Source organism: Hemitrygon akajei, chromosome 9, assembly GCF_048418815.1.
Source record: "Hemitrygon akajei chromosome 9, sHemAka1.3, whole genome shotgun sequence".
NCBI classification, from domain to species: domain Eukaryota; kingdom Metazoa; phylum Chordata; class Chondrichthyes; order Myliobatiformes; family Dasyatidae; genus Hemitrygon; species Hemitrygon akajei.
The window spans coordinates 122,668,335-122,694,071 of NC_133132.1; positions in this window are offsets into that span (position 1 = coordinate 122,668,335).

The following is a 25,737-nucleotide window of genomic DNA, read 5'->3' on the forward strand; positions in this document are numbered from 1 at the left end:
AAGAGTTCAGTCAGGCTCATAAGGCATGACCTGCTCTTGACAAAGCCATGCTGACTATCTCTAATCAGATTATGTCTTTCCAAATGCTCATAAATCTTGCCTCTCAGGATCTTCTCCAACAACCTGCCCACCACTGAAGTCAGATTTGCTGGTCTATAATTTCCTGGGTTATCTCTACTCCCTTTCTTGAATAAGGGAACAATGTTTGCAACCTTCCAATCCTCTGGTACTTCTCCCTTTCCTATTGATGATGCAAAGATCATTGCCAGAGGGTCAGCAACCTCCTCCCTCGCATCCCACAGTAGCCTGGGATATATCTTATCTGGTCCTTGTGACTTATCCAACTTTATGCTTTTCAAAAACTCCAGCATATCCTCTTTCTTAATGTCTCCATGCTCAAGCATTTCAGTCCACTGTAAATCGTCCCTTAAATTGCCAAGGCCTTTTTTCCTGGTGAATACTGAAGCACCATTCATTAAGTGCAACCAGTACCTCCTCCAACTCCATGCACATGTTTCGACTATCGCACCTGATTGGTCCTATTCTCACACGGTTCATCCTCTTGCTCTTCACATACTTGGAGAATGCCTTGGAGTTTTCCTTAATCCTGCTCACCAAGGCCTTTTCATATATTACACTTCTTTTATGCCTTTTAAGTTTATTTTTCGTCTTGAATGTGACCCTAGAACTGTTGGAGCCTGTAATTTGCAGTTTGGAGACTGCTTGGATGTTCCAGCACTCTGCAGTCTCCGAGAGGATTCCGGGAGGCAGATGAAGTGTGTGTGATCCTCCATTTCACTGATTAAAGCGACAAGTGAGATTGAAACATCAAGGCAACTATGGAAGGTGAGCTCCGGCTGACTGCCTTTTGATCACTGGTGAGATCACTCTGCTATGGAGAGGGGAGACTGTCTTTTAATCACTGGTGAGATCACTCTGTTATGGAGAGGGGAGACTGTCTTTTGATCACTGGTGAGATCACTCTCTATGGAGAGGGGAGACTGTCTTTTGATCACTGGTGAAATCACTCTGCTATGGAGAGGGGAGACTGTCTTTTGATCACTGGTGAGATCACTCTGCTATGGAGAGGGGAGACTGCCTTTTGATCATTGGGGGATCACTCTGCTATGGAGAGGGGAGACTGCCTTTTGATCACTGGTGAAATCACTCTGCTATGGAGAGGGGAGACTACCTTTTGATCACTGGTGAGATCACTCTGCTATGGAGAGGGGAGACTGCCTTTTGATCACTGGTGAGATCACTCTGCTATGGAGAGGGGAGACTGCCTTTTGATCACTGGTGAGATCACTCTGCTATGGAGAGGGGAGACTGCCTTTTGATCACTGGTGAGATCACTCTGCTATGGAGAGGGGAGACTGCCTTTTGATCACTGGTGAGATCACTCTGCTATGGAGAGGGGAGACTGCCTTTTGATCACTGGTGAGATCACTCTGCTATGGAGAGGGGAAACTGCCTTTTGATCACTGGTGAGATCACTCTGCTATGGAGAGGGGAGACTGCCTTTTGATCACTGGTGAGATCACTCTGCTATGGAGAGGGGAGACTGCCTTTTAATCATTGGTGAGATCGCTCTGCTACGGGAGGGGAGACTGCCTTTTGATCACTGGTGAGATCACTCTGCTACGGGGGGGGGGGTGGAGAATGTTGCGCAGGTTGTCTGCATTTTTAATGTGGACTTGGATTGTGGACTTTTTTCAGTCTTATGGGTTTTTTTGTATTCTGTGTTTTTCACTTGATCTTTCTTTTTTTTGTGTGCGGTGGAGGGGGATTTTGGGGGTTGATGTGTCTGTTCTGTTTCTGTTCCTTTTTTGTGCTTCGAGGAGGTATTAGGGTTGATAATCATGCTGTTCTTTTCTTTCTTGGTTTCGTGGCTATCTGGAGAAGGAAAATTTCAAAATTGCAGATTTTGTTAATAAATGAGCTTTTGAACCTTTGATCATCCCACAATTCACCACCTCCTGCAAAAAGACTTCATATTCTTTGCCTTAACTTAAAATATGGGAATTTAAAGTTTTCATACTTGCTGACTATAAATGAACAATTATTTGCTTTGGCACTATTTGTCTATATTTACATCCATTGGTTAAAAATATCGGCAAGATTGCTGAATATGAAGCTATTACCGAGTTAGGACAAGAGGAATTATTACCAGGTTTTAGGAAGGAAGAGAAACGGTGAGAACAGAAATGTAGAAAATGGAACTCAAAGGGTTAAAGGCCCTGTTAACCGCTGTATGATGGAAGGGAATGAAGAAACAGGAATAAATTTTGAGAGCTCTAGTAATGAAAGAGACATTATTAGAACAAATATAGCAGTGATGGAGAAACTGGAATTTTGGAGTGGAATCCTTACAAGAAACAGAGTTGAGGGACAGTAATCAAGGAAGTTATCTGAGTCAGGGAGTTTGTAATGGTTGCAGTTTAGGTGACTGCTTTGTGGAACACCTTTGACAAATCCACAAGATTCATCCCAAGTTTACAGCCATCTGTTGCTTTAATTCTCCACCATGTTCTCACTCTGACCCTTCTGACTTTCTTCTCCTACATTGTTTCACTAATACTCTATGCAAATTTAAGGAACGGCACCTCCTCTGCCAATCAGGCACATTACAGTCAAAATGATCTTAACACTTCAGACAATCAACATTTCCAGCATCTTTATTTCAGATTTACCTTATGCATGACAATTTCTTCCATTAATTTCGTTTGAATGTGCTTCTTAACATTCCCACCACTACCACCTATTCAACTTACACTGTTATTTCTTTGTCATTTATTGTCAGCTACCACCCTCTTCGCCATCATAAGCTTAGTTCCTTGTAATCTCCTTCCATCTTCCATTTATTCCACCATAGAACGTTATTGAAATTGCTCAAAAATTCCTGCACTTCTATTGTACTTTGTTTTTCAAGCATTCTTTTTTGATAATCAAAAAATATGCAGTAACAATTATTTATAACAAAAATTTGGAGTAACAACTGTTTCATTCTCCTTTACATGTACAGGAAATGACATTAAACCATCTTGAAACTTGAATGTTGAATCTTAAAAATGCTGGCAATCTGAAATCTGGTCTCAGAGGTACTGCCTTTGACTGATCTCACCTACTCTTCACTATTAAAATACCGAATAAGTATTTCGTGTCAGACTTCACAGTGGAAGACACAAGCAGTATGCCAGAAATTTGAGAGTGTCAGGGGACAGTAGTGACTGTAGTTGCTATTACTAATGAGAAGGTGCTTGAGAAGCAGAAAGGTTTGAAAGTAGTTAAGTCACCTCTATCAATGGACTACCCTCCAGGGTTCTGAAGGTAGCTGAAGAGATTGTGGAGGCATTAGTAACAATTTTTCAGGAATCACAAGATTCTGGAATGGTTCTTTAGGACTGGAAAATTGCAAATATCTCCCCACCCATTTAGAAGTGGGGGGGTCAGAAGAAAGGAAATTATAGACCAGTTAACCTGACTTTGGTGGTTGGGAAAATGTTAGAGTCCTTATTAATGATGAGTGTTCAGGGTACTTGGAGGCATATGTTAAAATAAGCCAAAGTTAGCATGGTTTCTGTAAGGAGAAATCTTGCCTGACAAATCTGTTGAAGTTCTTTAAGGAAATAACAGGTAGGATAGATGAAAGAGAGTTAGCAGATGTTGTTTAGTTGGATTTTCAGAAGCTCTTTGACAAAGTGCTACAATGGGGTTGCTTAACAAGATAAGAGCCCAAGGTATTTCAAGAAAGATACGAGCATGGATAGCAGATTGGCTAATTGGCAGGAGACAAAGTATCAGAAGAAAGGGCCCTATCCTAGCTGGCTGCCGGTGACAAGTGGTGTTCCACAGGGGTTGGTATTGGGACTCCTCCTTTTCACATTATATGTCAAGGATTTGGATGACGGAGTTGATGGCCAAGTCTGTTGATGACACAAAGAGACCTGGAGGGGCAAGTAGTGTTGAGGAAGTAGGGAGTCTACCTAAGAACTTGGACAGATTGGGAGAATGAGCAAAGCTGTTGCAGATGCAATATAGTGTCAGGAAGTGTATGCTCATGCATTCTGGTAGAAGGAGTAAATAAGTAGGCTGTTTTCTAAGTGGGGAGAAAACTGAAAAATCAGAGGTGCACAGAGACACAGGAGTCCTCGTGTAGGATTCCCTAAAGTTTAGCTTGCAGGTTGAATTAGTGGTAAGGAAGGCAAATTCAATGTTGGCATTCATTTTGAGAAGACTAGAATATAAGAGCAAGGATGTGATGCTGAGATCTTATAAGACCATAAGACCATAAGATATTGGAGCTGAAGTAGGCCATTCGGCACATTGAGTCTGCTCCGCCATTTAATCATGGGCTGATCCAATTCTTCCAGTCATCCCCACCCCCCTGACTTCACCCCATACGCCCTGGCTAATCGAGAGCCTATCTATCTTTGCCTTAAGTACATCCAATGAATTGGCCTCCACAGCCACTCGTGGCAACAAATTCCACAAATTTACCACCCTCTGACTAAAGTAATTTCTCTGCATCTCTGTTCTAAATTGACGTCTTTCAATCCTGAAGTTGTGCCCTCTTGTCCTAGAGTCCCCTACCATGGGAAATAACTTTGCCATATCTAATCTGTTCAGGCTTTTTAACATTTGGAATGTCTCTATGAGATCCCCTCTCATTCTCCAGAACCCCAAGAAATACAGCCCATGAGCTGCCAGACATTCCTCATACGGTAACTCCTGCAATCCTGAAATTATTCTTGTGAATCTTCTCTAATGCTCTTCAATGTCAGTATATCCTTTCTAAAATAAGGAGCCCAAAACTGCATACAATACTCCAAGTGTGGTCTCATGAGTGTCTTATAGAGCTTCAACATCACATCCCTGCTCTTATATTCTATACCTCTAGAAATGAATGCCAACATTGCATTCACCTTCTTCACCACTGACTCAACCTGGAGGTTAATCTTGCACAAGGACTTTGCACAAAGCGACCAAGTCCCTTTGCAACTCAGCATTTTGAATTCTCTCTCCATCTAAATAATAGTCTACCAGTTTACTTCTTCTACCAAAGTGCATGGCATATACTTTCCAATATTGTATTTTATTTGCCAGTTCTTTGCCCATTCTGCTAAACTATCAAAGTCTCTCTGCAGGCTCTCTGTTTACTCAACACTACCCGCTCCTCCACCTATCTTTGTATAATTGGCAAATGTAGCCACAAATCCATTAATCCCATAGTCCAAATTATTGACATACATCATAAAAAGCAGTGGTCCCAACCCCGACCCCTGTGGAACTCCACTGGTAACTGGCAGCCAGCCAGAATGGGATCCCTTTATTCCCACTCTCTGTTTTCTGCTGACCATCCAGTACTCCACCCATGCTAGTAACTTCTTTGTAATTCCATGGGCTCTTATCTTTTTAAGCAGCCACATATGTGGGACCTTTTCAAAGGCCTTCTGAAAATTCAAGTACACCACGTCTACTGCATCTCCTTTGTCTACCCTGCTTGTAATTTCCTCAAAAAATTGCAGTAGGTTAGTCAGGCAGGATCTTCCTTTCAGGAAACCATGCTGGCTTTGGCCTATCTTGTCATGTGCCTCCACCTATTCCATAACCTCATCCCTAACAATCGATTCCAACAACTTCCCAACCACTGATATCAGGCTAACAGGTCTATAGTTTCCTTCCTGCTGCCTCCTACCTTTCTTAAATAGCAGAGTAACATTTCCAATTTTCCAGTCATCTGGTACATCTTGAAAGATCATTGTTAATGCCTCTGCAATCTCTCCAGCTACTTCCTTCAGAACCCAAGGGTCCAGGAGATTTATCTGCCCTTAGACCACTAAGCTTCCTGAGCATTTTCTCAGTCGTAATTTTCACTGCAGAAGCTTCACTTCCCTGACACTCTTGAATGTCAATCATATATCAATGAACTCAATCATATTGTGATCACTGTTCCCTAAGGGTTCCTTAACCTTAAGCTCTCTTATCACTTCTGGATCATTGCACAACAGCCAATCCAGCACAGCCAATCCCATAGTGGGTTTAACAACAAGATGTTCTAAAAAGCCATCCCTTAGTCATTCTACAAATTCTCTCCCTTGAGGTCCAGTACTGACCTGGTTTTCCCAATCCACTTTCATGTTAAAATCCCCAACAATTATCATGACATTTTCTTTCTGACATGCCTTTTATATCTCCTGATGTAATTTGTAATCCACATCCCGGCTACTGTTTGGAAGCCTGTATAGAACTGTCATTAGAGTCCTTTTACCCTAGCCATTTCTTATTAACTCAACCCACAGAGACTCTACTCCTTCCAATCCTATGTCATCTGTTTCTAATGATTTAATATTATTTTTTATACATGGAGCCACACCACCCCCTCTGTCTACTAACCTATCTTTCCGATACATCGTATATCCTTGGATGTTCAGCTCCCAATGGCAGCCATCCTTTATCCAAGTTTCAGAGATGGCCACAATATCATACTTGCCAATCCAAGGCTGAATTTCAAGATCGTCCATTTTATTCCTTATGCTGCGTGCATTCAAATATTACACTTTCGGTCCAGTATTTGTTGCTTTCTGTTTTAACTGAACCACACCTCTATTGCCCTGTAACTTTTGCCACTGGTTGTGATTAAGCCTGTTCTTTTTATAATCTCTGTTGCACGCTATCTTTGATTTACTTCTGTTTTCCCCTTCTTCAACCCTATCACTTCGGTTCCCCTCCCGCTGCCAAATTAGTTTTAACCCTCCCTAACAGCTCTATTAAATGTGTCCACTAGGATATTGGTCCCCTTTGGGTTCAGGTGTAACCCGTCCTTTTTGTACAGGTTCTACCTCCCCCAGGAGGGGCCCCAATGATCCAGGATCTGAAGCCCTGCCCTCTACACCAGTCTCTCAGCCACACATTAATACGCCTGATCATGATAATCTTGCACTCGCTAGCATGTGGCACAGGCAGTAATCCTGAGATTACTACCCTAGAGGTCCTGCTTTTCGGCTTCCTACCCAACTCCCTCAATTCTCTCTTCAGGACCTCCTCCCTTTTTCTACCTATGTCATTGGTACCAACATGTACCAAGACTTCTGGCTGTTCACCCTCTCCCTTCAGAATACTCTGCACCTGATCCGAGACATCCTGTACCCTGGCACCTGGGAGGTAACGCACCATGGTGGTGTCTCTATCGGGCTGAAAGAACTTCCTGTCTGTTCCCCTCACTATGGCTACCCCATCTCTCATCTTGCTCTTTCCCTTCTCCGCCAGGGAACCAGGCTCAGTGCCAGAGACCCAATCGCCGTGGTCGTCTTTTGTCAGGTCATCCCCCTCAACTGCATCCAAAACGAGATACGATTACGGAGGGGGATGGCCACAGGGGTGCTCTCTACTGTCTGAGCTCTCCTCTTCGCTTCCCTGACAGTCACCCACTTATTTAAATCCTGTCAGCCTTGGGGTGACTAACTCCCTGTGGCTCCTCTCTATCTCCTGTTCACGCTCCCTAATAAGCTGTAGGTCATCGAGCGGCAGCTCCAGATCCCTAACACGGTCTCTCAGGAGCTGCATCTTGGTGCGCCTGGCGCAGATGTGGCCATCTGGGAGACTGGAAGATTTCCAGGACTCCCACATCCCACACCCAGAGCAAAATACTAACCTTACTGACATGCTTTCTATTCCTCAGAAACAAAATGCAAAGAGGAACCAAAAATGAAGTCCACTTACCCACTTACCTCGCTGAAGCCTGAATGAGCCAAAGCCTGTCGCTTCTACTCTCAGCACTGACCTACTCCAGACAATGGCCGCTCCGCTTATCCCTTCTATACTTTTATTTAGTTCGTCAAGCTCAGTTGCTGCTGCTGATAGGCCCTGCACAATGGACTAATACCCGCAAAGCTCTCATTTTAAATAAGGCATTGGTCGGACTGCATTTGGAGTACCGTGAGCAATTTTGGGCCCATCTTCTAAGAAAATATGTGCTGGTATCAGGGAGGGTCCAGAAAAGGTTCATGAGAATGATTCTGTGAATGAAGGGTTAATGTATGAGAAGCATTTGATGCCTCTAGGTTTGTACTCACTGGAGTTTAGAAAAATAAGGGAAAATCTCAGTGAACCTTATCGAATATTGAAAGAGCTAGATCGAGTAGGTGAGGATACGATATTTCCGAGAGTGAAACCCTGCACAGAATTAGAATCCATAAGAGCAATAGCAAGTGGTTCTAAAGCCAAATTAAATAATAAAGGACTAAGGGGACAACCCTGACAGGTAATTCTATATAATCTAAAGTAAGGAGACTTTTGATTATTAGTTAGAACCGCAGCTACCGGGGCATGATAAATCAATTTAAGCCAGGAGATAAATCCTGGACCAAAATTGAACCTCTTCAAAACCTGAAATAGATAAGGCCACTCCACCCTATCAAAGGCTTTCTCTGCATCCAAAGATACAATACATTCAGATTTTTTGGCTGAGGGGGAATAAATGATATTTAATAATCTTCGAACATTAAAATGTGAGTGCCTATTTTTAGTAAATCCTGTTAGATCGTTTGAGATAACATTAGGCAAGATACTCTGAAGCCTATTTGCTAGAATCTTAGAGAGGGTCTTACTGACCCTCTCATCCTCCAATGAGAACTAGCTCATGGACCTCCTCTTTTCTCATTCCGAAGTCAATAATCAGCTCCTTGCTCATGTTGAGTAAAAGGTTGTTGTTATGGCACCACTCAGACAGATTTTTATTCTCCCTCTTGTGCACTGATTCGTCACCAGTTTTGATTTGGCCTATAACAGTGGTGCCATCAGCAAACTTGAATGTGGCATTGGAGCATTAGAACACAGATGAGAAGCATGTTTATTTTAGCCAGGGGGTGTTCAATTTGTGGAATTGATGCCATGGATGATCGTGGAGGCCAAATCATTGAGCATTTTCAAAGGAGAGTTTCTTGGTTTGTCAGGGTGTCAAAGAAGGGAGGAAAAACGGGATGAGAGGGATAATAATTCATCCATGTTGGAATGGCGGAGCAAATTGGATGAACTGAATGACCTCATTCTGACTTCTCATCCCACATTTGACAAGGAGTTTGCGAACCTGAATTTTGCAAGTTTACAAGACTGCAAGTTTGAAAGAGTCTGTATCAATAAACATTTCTCTTTTCATAGATGCTGCCAACCTTCTAAGTGTTTCCAGCATTTACTGATATTAATTTACTGATTTTATTTCATTTTTCTTCCATAAGCTTCTCACTCTGTTTCACCCAACACAGTGAACCTTATTCTCACTTATTTCCTTCAATACATATCAACATATGGTGGCTGAATACAGCTTCAAAATATTGCCAGTTAAACCAATTAATGTTTTATTAGGAAACATTACATTTAGCTGTCCAGGCAATTCTGGACTTTGTAGTTGGTTCCAGGAAAGAACATTGGATTTTATAGAGGCTGATAAATGGATACTTTCTTACAGAATTTACTTCCTACAAATTATATTTTATTTGGAAAAACTCATGAACTCACTTCAATGTACCTGTATTTTCAGGTAATAAATACAGTGGATTTTTTTGGGCTGTTTAATTCCACTTTGCAACATTTGCCATCCAGAGATCAAAGAACATTGATGTCTTTATTACTGATTCAAAATGACATCCATGCTAAAGAACAACTGGCAGTTACTGGAAATAACGTAGGCAGTGCATACACTAATTACTGCAATTTACTCCAGTCCTTTGATGTCAGTAAGATATGGGGAATAAAATACTTCATTAACATATGTAACAAAACAAAAAAAAAGACTAAGTACTTTAGTTGACCAATATGGATTTTATTCACCCATTTTAATAAAACTTCAAAATTATTCATGTCTATTTAATAGCAAAAACTCTTTAATTTGATGAATATTATTTATTATGTGAATTGATCCAAAATTTTTTTGGCTTGAAATCTGAAAATATCCATCACGCTTGCTTGAGCTGTCAAGTAAAGTGGTTGAAAGTGAATCAGTCTCCAGGTGTACATACTTACCTTCTTTTTCATTGTAATTGAGCAGATGACAAAGTGAGCTAATGATTTCCCTATCACTCATTTAGTCTACTCTTTTGCAAAAAGTGAAGTTCAACCCCAGTGAGCCCCCAGTTATTTTTATTGCTGTGGTTCATTTTTATTTGATTCGTTCAGTTGGTTAACCCATAGTATTTAGCATCAAACCACAAGATCATAATTAGCATTTACTTCAAGTTAAAATTTCCTAATGAGCATGTTATTATCATCATCGTTGGGTTTAGGTTCTCTAATTTGCTTGAGTGTGTGCTGACATTATGATCAAATTATCCATTGAGTCATACTATCCACAATGATATTTAAAGATAGGCTTGAAAAACTGTCATTTATATTGCACCTCTTAAAGTCCTAAAGTATCCAAAATCTTACGAAGAGAGATAGTTTGAAGTATTTTGTAAAAAAAGAAATTGGCACCAATTTTTCAATATTAAGGAATAAGGGTTTTTAGTGGCAAATGAACATGATTGATTATTGCTTATTGCAAAAGCTATAGCACTTTCTTGGCTACTAGGCTTCATCTTCTCCAGAGTAAAGCATGGACATTGAGTAACGTGCTGGTCAAATGCATTCAGATTGTAATTGTAATAATCAGTCATGTCTGTTTGACATGGAAAGAGAAACGTAGTGTACCCTTAAGCATGCAGATGTTAATCTCTCTATATCTACCAATTGTTCACACTGCACCATTGATCAGTATGTTCTTTCATTACAAACTTTCTTTTGTATTTCAGCTTTGGTACCTTATAAGATTATGACAGATAGATTGGTAGATGAACAACATTGATCAAAGCTACTGTTACTGGTGGCAAATCTGACTTGAAATTTGTAAGTAACTTGCTGTATTGATAGAAATAACATCCAACAATACTCAAAAAGTTAGTCCAACACAATGGAATGGTCTAGCTGGAGACTGCAGTTTGAAAGCCAAAGCAAAACTTAAGGCTTTGAGATCAAGGCCAAAGTATACTGGTGAGATTAATTTAGCATGTTGCTGTTGCATTGGCCATCACTTAACACAGGCTTGTTAATTTGCAACTGTCAAATATATTAGCTATCAATAGAAAGGTCACATCTTGATAGCCTACTGACCCAAAGACTAAGACAAATGACAAAAGCAATTTTAATGACAAGTGGAAATGTGACTTCAGTGTGTAAAACTTCATTTGGATAATCAATTAGAAATTGGTAACTTAGAGAGTACCTGTGTTAGAAGGCAGAGTGGCCGCTGGCTTTCAAATAAAGGTATTGATAAAAAGTATATTAAAATAAGGATAAGTGTATAGAGTGCTCTGTCAGCCATATCTGGCATGCCGAAGTCTTTCAACTGACGCATCTGAAGATTTTTTCTGAGACATTTAATCTCAACCAGATATTGTTGATAGAAAGCACCATTATAGTATAACCTTGTTCTTGTGAAGTTTGAGATATGGGGGTGAATGCATCACAATGGAAAGAAATACGTTTAACTATGGAAACAAACCACTGTGTGGCTTGACCTTCATTGCAAAGGCGTTGGAGTTCAGAGAAGTTCCCTTGGAATTGCATAGGTTGTTGGTGAGGCCTCAACTGGAATAGTTCGTGCCCCAGTTTGTGCCTCACAGTTTTTGCCCCCTTTACCTGAAAAAGGATATAGTAACATTGAAGGCAATACAAAGGAGATTCACCAGAATAATTCCTGGGATGAAAGTGTGTTGCACAAAGCAAGACCAAATAATTTGAGCCTGTACTCCTTAAAGATTAGAAGAAAGAGGGGTGACATACATATATTCTCCTAAAGTGGCTTGATAGGGAAGTTTTTTCTAGTGGAAGATTTTTGAAAAAGGGGGGTATAAGTTCAAAATAAGAGCCAGTCATTAAAAAATAAGTGTGTTCAGAAATTTTTTGTCTCAGAGGAAAGAATCACACCTACTTAAAGAAAAATTTCTTACCCTACAGAATTATGTAAAAAAGGCACTATCAAACTGGTTGTCCCCCTTGTTATCATTGATTGGCTGAATTAATTCTATTAAAATGAATATCTTACCTAGATTTATATACCTTTATCAGGCCTTACCCATTTTTATTCCTAAATCCTTTTTTGATTCTATTCTATCTTCTTATATATGGAAAAACAAACATTCTCAACTAAATAAAGTTCATCTTCAAAAAGCTAAAAAGAATGGAGGCTTAGCTTTACCAAATTTTAGGTTTTATTACTGGGCAGTCAACATATGAAATCTTACGTTTTGGTCATATTATATCAACTGTGAGGACTGCCCAGTATGTGTTTCTTTAGAAGCTAATTCTGTTAATAAATTTTCTATCATTTCTCTTCTTGGATCCTCACTGCCTTTACCTTTAAATAAACTAACTGACAGTTTGGTAGTTAAACATACCTTGAGGATCTGGGTACAATTTAGAAAATATTTTGGTTTATGGAGATTTTCTCCTTCAAGTCCCATTTCTTCTAATTATTTTTTAAATCTTCTATGACCAACCTAGTTTTTAAAGAATGGGATAGATTGGGTATTAAATTCTTCCAGGATTTGTTTGTTGGAAGAAGTCTCTTTTTGTTTGAGCAATTGTCAGTTAAATATAGCTTACCAAAAACTGACCTTTTTTTGATATCTACAAATTAGAGACTTTCTGCAATCTGAATTATATACATTTCCTAAAAGTCCCAATAAGAACTTATTAGTTTTTAATGAAACCTTTTCATAATGGTTCAAAATTCAATATTTATGGCATGTTGCTGGGAATGAGAAATGCTCCTTTAGACAAAATTAAAAATCTTTGGGAACAAGATTTACAGACTTCAATTTCTGAGGAAACTTGGAATGCAATTTTTAAATTGGTTAACACTTCATCGTTATGTGCCCGCCACTCCCTCCTACAATTTAAAGTGGTCCATAGGGCCCACATGACCAAGGATAAGCTATCTCGTTTTTATTTGGATATATCTCCCTGTTGTAATAGATGTAACAATGGAGAAGCTTCACTAATTCATATGTTTTGGACATGTCCAAGTCTTGAAAAATACTGGAAGGAAGTACACGTCTGGAAGGAAGTATTCCAAACTTTCTTTGTACTTTTCAAAGTAAATTTTAAGCCTAACCCTTTGACTGCCTTATTCGGTATTGTTGGAGGAAAATATATTATTTTGGAGACATCTGATTTGCACATTTTGGCTTTTATTTCTCTTATAGCTAGGAGGGTGCTCTTGCTTAAATGGAAGGATGTTGCTCCGCCTACTCACACTCAATGGTTACATTATGTTATGTCATGCTTAAGTTTAGAGAAGATCCATTGTTCAATTTCTGAATCTAGTCAAGATTTTCAAATATTGTGGGGACCATTTTTGAACTAATTTCAAAATCTTTGATTTGCTGTTAAAGTACAGATGTTGGCTAATAACATATTTCACTATATAATGAGGATTTTTTTCCTTACTTCTTTCTTTACCAAACAGCTTCCATCTTGGTAGTGGGCTTAGATTCTTTTTTTGTATAATAAAATTATCACATTTCAATATTGTGATTTAATTTAACTTACATGAATATAGGGAAATGAAATTGCAAGTGTGATTCAAATATAATGTATTTGGTATTATTTTATCTTTTTTTGACTTATTTATCTTCTTGTACTCTATATTCTTTTACGTAGAAATTAATAAAAATATTGAAAGAGAGAGGAAAGAATTATTGGAATTTTCTGCCAGGTAAGTGGTGAAAGCTGGATCATTAGAAGTATTTAAAATGGAGGTGGTGAGATAAAGCTAGATTGAAGAATAAAAGGTTATGGAGACATGGCATAAAAGAGGAATTGAGACCAGCATAGATAAACCATTACTATATTAAATGGCAGGATAGATCTCAAAAGCAATATTCTGCAATGCTCTGTCATCCTTCAGAATGACCAGAACCCTGCCACATTTCTAGGCTTTAGTAAACACATAGTCACATCAATCAAACCAAAGATGATGAAGAATATACCCTGCCCACTTTGCTACATTTATAAACAAAGTTAATAGGATTAAAATGGAATTTCTTTCACTCAGTTTCAACAAAGATAGTGATCAGTTACTGGCTACCAACACACACAAAGCACTCTACAGATATACATACAGAGTCAAGTCTTCACCCAAGGCCTTGATAAATACGATCTTGAAAGAATTGCATCATTGTGTGTACCGTGAAGATGGTTATTGATTGCCATGAACAGAGATGAGAAAAGTCTTCTGATTTCAGTGGAAGTGCTCATAAGATTATTCAAGCACAACGTGAAGCTGTAATGAAACCAGTACTCATTTTTCTGAAGATATATAGCTTGTTTTGAAGGTTATGCCACCAGTGAAGGAAAAAATAGAGGCTATCAACAATATACAATATGAAGCAGAGTTGAGTTTGTTCCAGGGGAAGATATTACATGCAATTCCTCAATGTTTGTAACTTTGCTCATATCATTGCATTAATTGTGATTAAAAGTGGGCTCTGAATATGAATTAGAGCAAGTTACAAAATACCTATAATCAAGACAAGAAGGTTTAGCTAGTGAAATTGTCCTTGATAACTTTGATCCTATAGACAGTGAATTTAGCTTGTGATGGATCAAACAATGGTGTTGGTATTGTAACAGGGCACATTGTGGATGATGGACAATGGAAACTAATCACTTCTCAAATTTCAGATGGAATAATTTAAGATGGCTTGCAAGAGTGATTGATATTAAGAAATTTCATCTGTTCTTATTTGGTATACACTTTCTACAGTGGAAATAAGAATGCAAAGATGAAAATCTATTTAGTACAATTGTTCAACTGAGTACCGGAATTTCAAGCAAAGCATCATTGCAGATGTCTTGTCAGGGCAGACATGTGGGAGGTCTTATGTAGGGAATGAAACTGTGATGTAACATTAAGTACAGCTGCTGAGTACTTTTCAGTGACCATCTGAACGTATAGATAGGATCTGGACAAACATACTATTGAATGAGTTCCATGCACAGAGAATGAATGCATGGACAGAATCTGACCAGTAGACAGACAAGATTACAAAACTGTTCTAGATTTGAGAACCTAATTTATTGTATCAGCACAGCTACATGAAATAGGGTCATAGATGGGTATACTTACAACTTAGAGAAAAGACTGGCCAAACTTCACATAAAAACACAAGAGTAGTTAATATAAAAGTAATTGCAAAAAGCTTTATTTAACAGATGTGTTTGGTCCATTAACTTTCAATCATTACAAATCAAATGCAATATTTGCAAAATTATTACTTCAAACCAGCAAAAGCTCTTTTGCTGTCATTGTCATAGTCTATTTGAGCTTAGAGAATACACATTCATTTTTGAATAAATAAAAACAACTTTCTGTTAGTGACTGATTGTCACTCAAACTGGATTGAAGAGAAACAAAATTGCTTCACGTTCAGTCACTTGCCTATTTCCTGTTTCTATCCAAGGGGTCAGTGTGGACATGGTGGAGGATTACAAATACCTGGGGATATGAATTGACAATAAACTGGACTGGTCAAAGAACACTGAGGCTGTCTACAAGAAGGGTCAGAGCCGTCTCTATTTCCTGAGGAGACTGAGGTCCTTTAACATCTGCCGGACGATGCTGAGGATGTTCTACAAGTCTTTGGTGGCCAGTGCTATCATGTTTGCTGTTGTGTGCTGGGGCAGCAGGCTGAGGGTAGCAGACACCAACAGAATCAACAAACTCATTCGTGAGGCCAGTGATGTTGTGGGGGTGGAACTGGACTCTCTGACGGTGGTGTCTGAAAAGAGGATGCTATCCAAGTTGCATGCCATCGTGGACAATGTCTCCCATACACTCCATAATGTACTGGTTAGGCACTGGAGTACATTCAGCCAGAGACTCATTCCACCGAGATGCAACACTGAGCATCATAGGAAGTCATTCCTACCTGTGGCCATCAAACTTTACAACTCCTCCCTCAGAGTGTCAGATACCCTGAGCCAATAGGCTGGTCCTGGACTTATTTCCACTTGGCATGATTAACTGATTATTATTATTTACTTATTTATGGTTTTATATTGCTATATTTCTACACTACTCTTGGTTGGTGCGACTGTAACGAAACCTAATTTCCCTCGGAATCAATAAAGTATGTCTGTCTGTCTGTAAAGCTCTTTTGTCTAACAATGTCATCCTGTTTGTAAACTTTATGAAACAGAAAGATATAAAACATTCTCCCATTCATTCATATTGTCAATTTAATTATGTAGGTGATTGGAATAAGACCATAAGACTAGAAGATATAGGAGCAGAATTAGGCCATTTGGCCCATCGAGTCTGCTCTGACATTTCTCATGGCTGATTCCGTTTTTCCCTCAGTCCCAATTTCCTGCCTTCTCACCGCAGGGCTCTGCAGAGAGTAGTGTGGACAACTCAGCACATCTGTAGATGTGAATTTCCCACTATTCGGGATATTTACAGAGACAGGTTTGTATTTTTTTTTGTCATTGGAATGAGGAGGTTGTGAGGGAGTCTGGTAGGGGTGCATAAAACCATAGAGAGTAGAGAGAGAGGTGGAAGAAGGATCAAGAACTGATGGACTTGGAATGAATCTGATTGCTAAAAGAACCAAAAGCAACATGACGTAATGTTTCCTACAAGCAGCGAGTGGTGAGGGTTCAAAATGCACTTCTAGAAGTAGTGGTCGAGCAGGAATCAGTTGTACAATTCAAAAATCAATCTGCATGAGAATCCGCAAAGAAATAATTTTCAGGATTATGGGGTGAGGATTGGGCCAAAGGGCTACATGAATTGCTCCTTGTTGCATTGGGTCATTACCAGAATTATTAGTAAGAATGTTCTCCTTCTGTGCTGTAACCATTCTGTGATTCTGTGAAACAAGCAGTTGAAAGGTCAATCAGAACACACAAAAACATAGAAAACCTACAGCTCAATACAGGCCCTTTGGCCCACAAAGCTGTGCCGAACGTGTCCTTACCTTAGAAATTACCTAGGGTTACCCATAGCCCTCTATTTTTCTGAGATTCATGTACCTATCCAGGAGTCTCTTAAAAGACCCTATTGTATCTGCCCACCACCGCAGCCGGCAGCCCATTCCACACACTCACCACTCTCTGCATAAAAAAACTTACCCCTGACATCTCCTCTGTACCTACTTCCAAGCACCTTAAAACTGTGCCCTCTCATGCTAGCCATTTCAGCCCTGGGAAAAAGCCTCTGACTATCCACACAATCAATGCCTCTCATCATCTTATACACCTCTATCAGGTCACCTCTCGTCCTCTGTAGCTCCAAGGAGAAAAGGTTGCGTTCACTCAACCTATTCTCTTAAGACATGCATCTTCAATCCAGGCGACATCCTTGTAAATCTCCTCTCCACCCTTTCTATGGTTTCCACAGCCTTCCTGTAGTGAGGCGACCAGAATTGAGCACAGTACTCCAAAAGGGGTCTGACCAGGGTCCTATATAGCTGCAACATTACTTTTTGGCTCCTAAACTCAATGCCATGATTGATGAAGGCTAATGCACCATATGCTTTCTTAACCACAGAGTCAACCTGCGCAGCAGCTTTGAGTGTCCTATGGACTTGGACACCAAGAACCCTCTGATCCTCCACACTGCCAAGATTCTTACCATTAATATTATATTCTGCCATCATATTTGACCTACCAAAATGAACCACCTGGGTTGAACTCCATCTACCACTTCTCAGCCCAGTTTTGTATCCTATCAATGTACCGCTGTAATCTCTGACAGCCCTTCACACTATCCACAACACCCCAACCTTTGTGTCATCAGCAATTTAAATATTTTGATTTAAATATATTGTGATTGTGATTGTGTAAAAATTATGTGCTGTGTGCTGTGGCAGGGCTTGAATGGTATCACCTCTCACAAAGTGAAATCGAGTAACGTAGCTGACAACAGAGTTCCTGATGAACACGATGTCTTTTATGCTCTGTATGACATGGAGATGCATCACGAGTTCTCTCAGTCGCCAATGATCCCGTGACCCTGAGGCTGACGTGAGAGCATCCTTCAGGAGGGTGAACCCACAGATAGCATCCAATCCAGATGGGGTACCTGGCTGAGTACTAAAGATCAACTGGCTGGTGTGTTCCCTGAGATATTTGACCTCTTGACTCGGCAGGCTGAGGTAGCCACCTGCTTCAAGCAGGCTTCGATTACACTGGTACTGAAGCAGTTTTGGATAAACTGCATCCATATCTCCATTGATGAAGTGTTTTGAGAGGTTGATAATGAAACATATCAATTCCTGCCTGAGAAACCACTTGGATGCACCCCAATTTGCCAACCAGCACAACCGGTCCATGGCAGATGCCATTTCATTGGCTATTCACACAGTTCTGGAATATCTAGACAGCAAGGATGCATATGTATCGGGTGAACTTTATTGACTACAGCTCAGCATTCGATACCATCATCCCCTCAAAGCTAGTCAAGAAGCTTCCAGACCTTGCTTCAATACCTCCGACTGAGTGGTGCCACAACAACTCAAAGCCAGCAGGACAAAGCAGCTGATTATTGACTTTAGGATGAGGAAGCCGGAGGTCCGTGAGCCAGTCCTCATCAGGAGATCAGAGATGGAGAGGTTCATTAACTTTAAATTCCTTGGTGTTATCATTTCAGAGGACATATACATAACCAGGATGCCTAAGACTTTACACAGTACTGTTTGTCAATGTGGAGCGGAGAGTGAGCTTGTAGATCTGATGGGTGCAGAGGATGTTGGGAAATGTGAGGTTGGAGCAGTGTGGGACTGGTGGCAGAGAAGTACCCAGAGGAGGTTGTTGGTGCTGGTGCTGACACACCCAGCACTAAAAACCAGGCAGGGTCATTTGATTCCAAGCAACGGGTTTATTGATCATTGCAGAATGTCTCTTTGGTGATTCCTACTGTCTCCCCTCTCCCTTTCCCTTTTCACAGCCATGATTGCCCTCTCCCTGCTCCCTTCTCATTCTTAGTCCACAACAGAGGTCTATGTCAGAATCAGGTTTATCATCACTCATATGTGTCATGTGATTTGTTTTTATTTGTGGCTGCAATTCAGTGTAATACAGAAAGTTACTACAGTATTGTGCAAAAGTCTTAGGTACCCTAGCTATATATAATTGCCTAATACTTTAGCACAGTACTGTAAGTGCAATTACAAAGAAAGCATGGCGGCCTCTCCTTCTTGTGAGCACACTTTCAAGGACTCTTCATCTCATGTTCTCAACATTTATTACTTATTATTATTATTATTATTATTATTATTATTATTTATTTTCTTCTTTCATTTTGCATTAGCACAGGTGTGTCCACACTGTTTTTGCTATCATTGATTCTTTTATGGTTCTTGGGTATGTCCACAAGAAAATGAATGCCAGTGTTGTATATGGTGACATATATATACTTCGGTAATAAATTTATTTTGAACTTTGAACTAAGTTCTTCTTTCATATTTTGTGTCAAGATAAACTCCCGTCAGTGAATCATTATTCTCTGAACTGACATCTAATCCAACATGCACAATATCTATTTTGTGCTACCAGACGTTAAAATATTGATGACACTGTAAATTCCTTTCTTCCCATTTCATTGACTGTGCACAGCTGAAGAACAAACACTCTGCGGGACCATTTAACCTTGCTATAACCTTGTAATTAGATTTATTAAAGGTAAACATGAACTCTGACAGTAAGTCAATAGTAGATTTCAACTTTATCATAAAAAATTAACTTGCACCTTCTCAGATCCAAACAATAATAAAACTCAATACTTTTTTAGCTGCATTATAATATTAGGTCAGGAATAGAGCTGGGAGGGAGGGGTATATTGATATTTTAGGGCACGTTGATATTAAGAGGGGGAGATGTTGGGTCTTTTGAAGAATGTTAAAGGGCTTGATGGGATCTATTCTAGCATATTACAGGGGCCTTGACAGAAATCTTTATACCCTCTTTTGCCTTATGTGAGGTCCAAGGATACTGGAGAATGCTCTTCCTTTGTTTGGGGAGGGGGTGGGAATAAGGATAATCCAGGAAATGATAAACATGAAAGCCTTATATCAGTGATTTGGAAATTATTGGAAAAGATTCTTAAGGACAGGATTTACTCAGAATTGGAAGCACACAGACTTATGCAGAATAGTCGTTGGGAGAGAGAATGCCTCACAAACCTGATTGAGTTTTTTGAAGAGGTGACAAAGGTAATTGATGAGAGTAGGACAGTGGATGTTGTCTTTAGTGGACTTTAGTAAAACTTTCAACAAAGTTCACATGGCTGATCCAGAAATCTATGAGAGACATAGTTAGGGTGGATAGTCAGAGTCTTTTACCCAGAATGGGTATTTCCAATACTAGAGTGCATAGCTTTAAAGTGAGAGGTGGAAAGTTTTAAGCAAATTTAAAAGGCAATTTTTTGTTTTTGTGCATAGGATGGTAGGTACCTGGAATGTACTACCCAGGAAGTGGTAAAAGCAGATAAAATAGCAATGCTCAAAAAACATTTAAACTGACACATGAAAAAGCGGGGGAGAAAGGGACAAGAAACTTGCGTAGACAGATGGGATTCGTTTAGAATGATCGGCGTAGATATCCTGGCCTGAAGGACCTGTTCTAACACAAATACAAGAAAGTTCTGCAGATGCTGGAAATCTAAAGCAACACACACAAAACGCTGGAGGAACTCAGCAGTTCATGCAGTACCTATGACATTTCTGGTTGAGACGTTTCATCAGGACAGATTCTATGTTCTATGTTTAATAACACATGAGCATGTGGGAGCTTAAGTTTTCCACATTTTGTTTCTAATCAATAGACTCAGCCCAAACATATAAAAGCAAAACTGCTACTCAGTGTGTATGGCATATAAAAAAAGGTTAATATCTGCATAATGTGGGGATAGGCCAAAAATAATAGTGCCGAGGAGTCTCAATAAAAATAATTATCAATTGGTTTTATTGCCATGACTGAATGGAAGAAAGGGGAAAGACTTGCAAGATTTCACTTCCACTAACTGCTGACCTATTCTAGTTTGAACATCATCATAGCATTTAAATTAAAAATTATTTGCCAAACGATGCCACATTCTTTTTAAAGTGGATCTGGATGAAGTAATTTGTACATCCATACATAATGGACATTTACAGAGGCAAGTGGCTGTCTGCGTGGGAATAATGAAAGAATTACAGGAGTTTAACCTGATGATTTTCAAGGATCCCCTTGTGTTTGGCTTTTCATTTACTTGTTTATTCCGAATTTTTTTTCATGTGTTTTACAAAGTCAGTTTGAAGTTTCAGAAAGATTAACCATATCTTGATAAGGAAGGGAAATCATGAATGTTGTCAAGTAGATGTGATCATATTGCAGAGGACACTAGACACAGTTTTGTGTGCAAATTCATGCAATGCTACTTTGAGCCTGGGTTTGACTGATGAATTTGATCTAAATCACCTTCTGATCACCAAAGAAGAAGCAACTAAGCTGTCCTACGTACAGGAGTTTGACCTTCATAGCTGAAAAGCATAAAGATAGCCTGGTGACGCCTGTCTGTCAAGAACCTAGTTGCTGGAATGCTAATGAGGCCTGGTCCTTATAATTGTTGACCATCACTTCAAGACAGGCAGCTTGTTTGTCTCATTAGCATCCCACCTATAAGTTACACTTTCCCTTTTTATCCATCAGCACTAGTAAATAGGAATTAAGTGATCTGTGTTCAGCTGAGCATTGTGGGCATGCTATGTTGGTGCTAAAATGTGTGCCGACACCTGTGGGTCAGCCCCAGGATAGCGCTGGGACTGTTGGTTGCTAACACAAATGATGCATTTCACTGTATGCTTTGATGTACACATGATAAATAAACTTGAATCTTGAGCCTTGAAATACATTTGCCAGGTTCTGCTCCCACTGTAGAACCTTCATAAACAGACGCATGGGTCAAGAAAGTTAATTTACAACAATATTCAAATGACTTGGAGTAAACAACAAATTTTTTTTTATTTATGTTCTCAATAAATGCAAAACTGAGAAAGAAGCAGAAATGTAACTTTACTGGTCACATTCCACTAAGTTTTGGTGTGAAATTTTTCCCCTCTCTGTTTGCTATCATTAAGTCAATATTAACATTTTTGAGAAATAGATTAAAGGCCATCACATGAGTTAAACATTTGTATGTGAACACTGTTGGTTGGACTATTTACCCAAAAGGGAAATTAAATTAAGCTTAAACACAGGAAAGCCTGCTGATGCTGGAAATCCAAAGCAATGCACATAAATTGCTGGAGGAACTCAGCAGGTCAGGCAGAATCAATGGAAATGAATAGACAGTCGACGTTTTTGGCCTTGAAGTTAAGCTGATCCATTTCTTACACCTACCAGCTTTAAATAGTAATTGCTGGATAATACTTATACCTCAGAAGCATTCAACATTTGTGTCAGGTTTGTTTTTTTTTCTTTATATGTTTTCGTATGTTTTTTCCTTTATAGCTGAGATCAAATATATAAGCACAAGATGGAGAACTAAGGTGGTTCCAGCCAATTTCACTCCGTTGCTTACAGTCAAGGAAAAAACTGAACAAGAAGAAGCTATGGAAGGGCTGTCTGCAAGATTAAAAGCATATTCATAAGCTGACAAAACAAATAAATTTGAAGCAACAAAGCAATGGAGATTGGAATCAAAGAGTAGAAATTTGTCCTAGGAAGTGAGATGGATACAATCTTGCATATTCAGTGCAAGAGATTGACAACTAATTTCAAGTCACTGTTAGAATGAATATTGTGACAACTTCAATAACATTTCCGATTTGTCACAACACCAGTTCTCACAAATGCAACTCCATTATAAGGTTTCACTTTGCTTTGATATCATGTGACAATTTTAACAGAAGCTTTCATTAAAAATTGTTTATATGGATTTGCAGTCCAGGAGTAATGCAGAATATCTGGCTGTACAACTGAATGAGACCGAATATCTTCTGCTTAATTGATGAAACTGTCCTAGTGCTCATATTTTTTAACAATTTTACCAAGCTTCAGTCATAGCCAGTGGACTCCTGATTGTTTAAAAGTCATATAAATTCCTGCATGAATTGAAAGCAAATTAGGGTCTGGCCAAGTGAGATCACAATTAGCGCACAAATATCCACCAGAACCATAATAAGCAGCAATGTACTGTAACTAAAATGCTGTCATAACTCATCTCTTTATGAGTATAATGATAAATGTAAGGCCAGGGTTTCATTTTATGAGTGTCATTAAAACCATAATGACTTCAGATATCTTCTATGTGACTCAATGTTATTTTGCTAATGGAACAATACGACATGTATTTTGCAATACTGCTGATGTTGCAAACGTATTTTGGCTTTTGGAAGGAAAATAAAAATTGCTGAGCACATTATTACAGATGCATGGAAGAATTTAAGGCCAAGATGTTTATGAGGGTTATAAAGGAAATGTAACATATTCAAGTGATTGGTAGGTCAATGTGTATTCATGATCAGATGTATGTATAGTCACAAAGGGTTAATTTTACTTGATCTGTTCTTTGAATAGAGCCTTCACTACACATGAGTAAAACCAACACAATCAACTTCTCCATCTCTTCACTTAATAATTGTACCAAATCCTTGAGTTGACACTGCCCGTAAAATTATCTGATTGTGTCTGTGAAATCAGTTACTCAGGCACTTTTAAAAAAGACTTGAAAAATGCAGTTTACTTCTTGAGAGTCTTAATCTTTGAGATCAATGAATCAGAATCAGGTTTATTATCATAGTCCTAAATGACATGCAACTTGTTGCTTTGCAGCAACAGTACAACACAAAAACATGAACTTACTATAAATTACAAAAAAAGTTCTAAAATATTGGGGTTCATGGGTTCATAGATCATTCAGAAATATGATGGCTGACGGGAAGAAGCTGTTTCTAAATCATTGAGTGTGGGTCTTCACACTCCTGTATCCCCCAAAGGTAATAATGTGAAGATGTTTGGTTTCCAAAAATATTGGTATAGTATGAAATAAATGTAACCTATAGTTCAGAAAGAAGCAAAACAGTGAAAATAAAATGGTATGCCTGTTTAAAAGATGTGCAAACAAATGAGAGAATTAATTGTGGTGGCAGAGATGATGGGCGGGAGTTTAGGGAAATTAGAGAAAGTGACAAGTGTATAACACATGGACATTAGTATCCTTGGTCTGTTCTGTTTGGATCAGGAACTATTATAAGGTCCCACATAGAGCATTATTTTATAAAATCTCCCTGTAATGCTGCCTTGTGTTTGTAATTATAAATGTTTAATTTGCACTTGATGAATTCCTACACTGCACCTTTTAAATAAAAAAAAGTGATAGGAACAAATCCAGGACTGTGTCAGGTTATACATTCTTAGCTTAGGCATTATATTTCAAGAGAGAGTGGAACCGGACATGGCTATTATTGAGTAATAGTGGAAGAGGCCAATGCTGAGCAGAGATTGGAATCATACTTGAGGAACCGCCACTGACAAGATATGAAAAGATGGCTGACAGCTTTAGAGCAACATGATCATTACCTGCAAAGGAAGCAGAAAGCAGAGAACTGGTAGGTTAACTGAAGTTAGAAAAAACAAGGTTGAATGGGAAAGTAGTTGACAACATCTGAAGTGAAGCTATCAGCAGTATAAATCAGCACAAGTTTAGCAACTGGAACAGAAGACAATCTCCTTCTGTTCAGCTTCTGATGCTGCTATTAAGGTTTCATTTTTCTGGAATGAAGGGATTTGAGATGCCTGACCTCTTTGATAAGGCTTCTGGTCATTTGCCCAAACATCTCTTTATGTGGTCAAGAGTTAAAGTTTGAATTAAATGCTTCAGTGAAGCATCCGGAGCTGTTTGCTACATTAAGGGCAGAATATAAATGAAAATCTTTCCTGCTGTTGTTGTCATCCAGTGGTTGGTATTTTCCGTTCAGCCAAACAACAATGTAATTATGAAGCAGTAAGCTCTGCCTGGCCTGCAGCCAATGCACATTGATTCAATCCCCTGCAAGAGGAAATTGCAGCACTTGTGCGATGCACGGGAGCAAGCACAGTTCAGAGGTCATTTCTCCCAAGTACGCAATGTGCCACCTCCTAGATGTGCATCTGCAAACATAGAATAGAGTCAGCAGACTTAAGTGAAACTTCTGTAGAGATGCTAAGGATAAGCATTGTGGAAATATGACCACAAGAATGAGAACTATAAGAACTTCCAATTGAATGTGACAGGAGACCAGGACATAATGCAGGCATGTGACCTTCAGTTTGGTATATATTTTTTGAGAAAAGGGTTCTTGACACACCAGGATTATCATTGAACACTCCCCTTCTGGCACTGTCTACCTTGCATTTAATTCTTGATCAAGTTTCTTAATAGTACTTCTCTTGCATATTCTAGCTGCCTTCAACCATTCTCCTTTTCTTCTATCTCCTTTTCCATCGTCTCCACTCCTGCTTGCACTAGGTAATTCAAAATAAAGTGTTTTCGATAGTCCTTGCTCTCTGCTTCATATCAAGCCTCTTGGCAAAATGCTTGGATGTGAACCCATAGGAAACGTAATTGCAGGACAATCTACCTTCCTGCTCTCCCCTTCTCTCCCGATGATCTGCTCCTTTATGTAAAAAGAATATGCTACATGGTGAACACGTGCACTGTTCCACCAAAGCCCACCG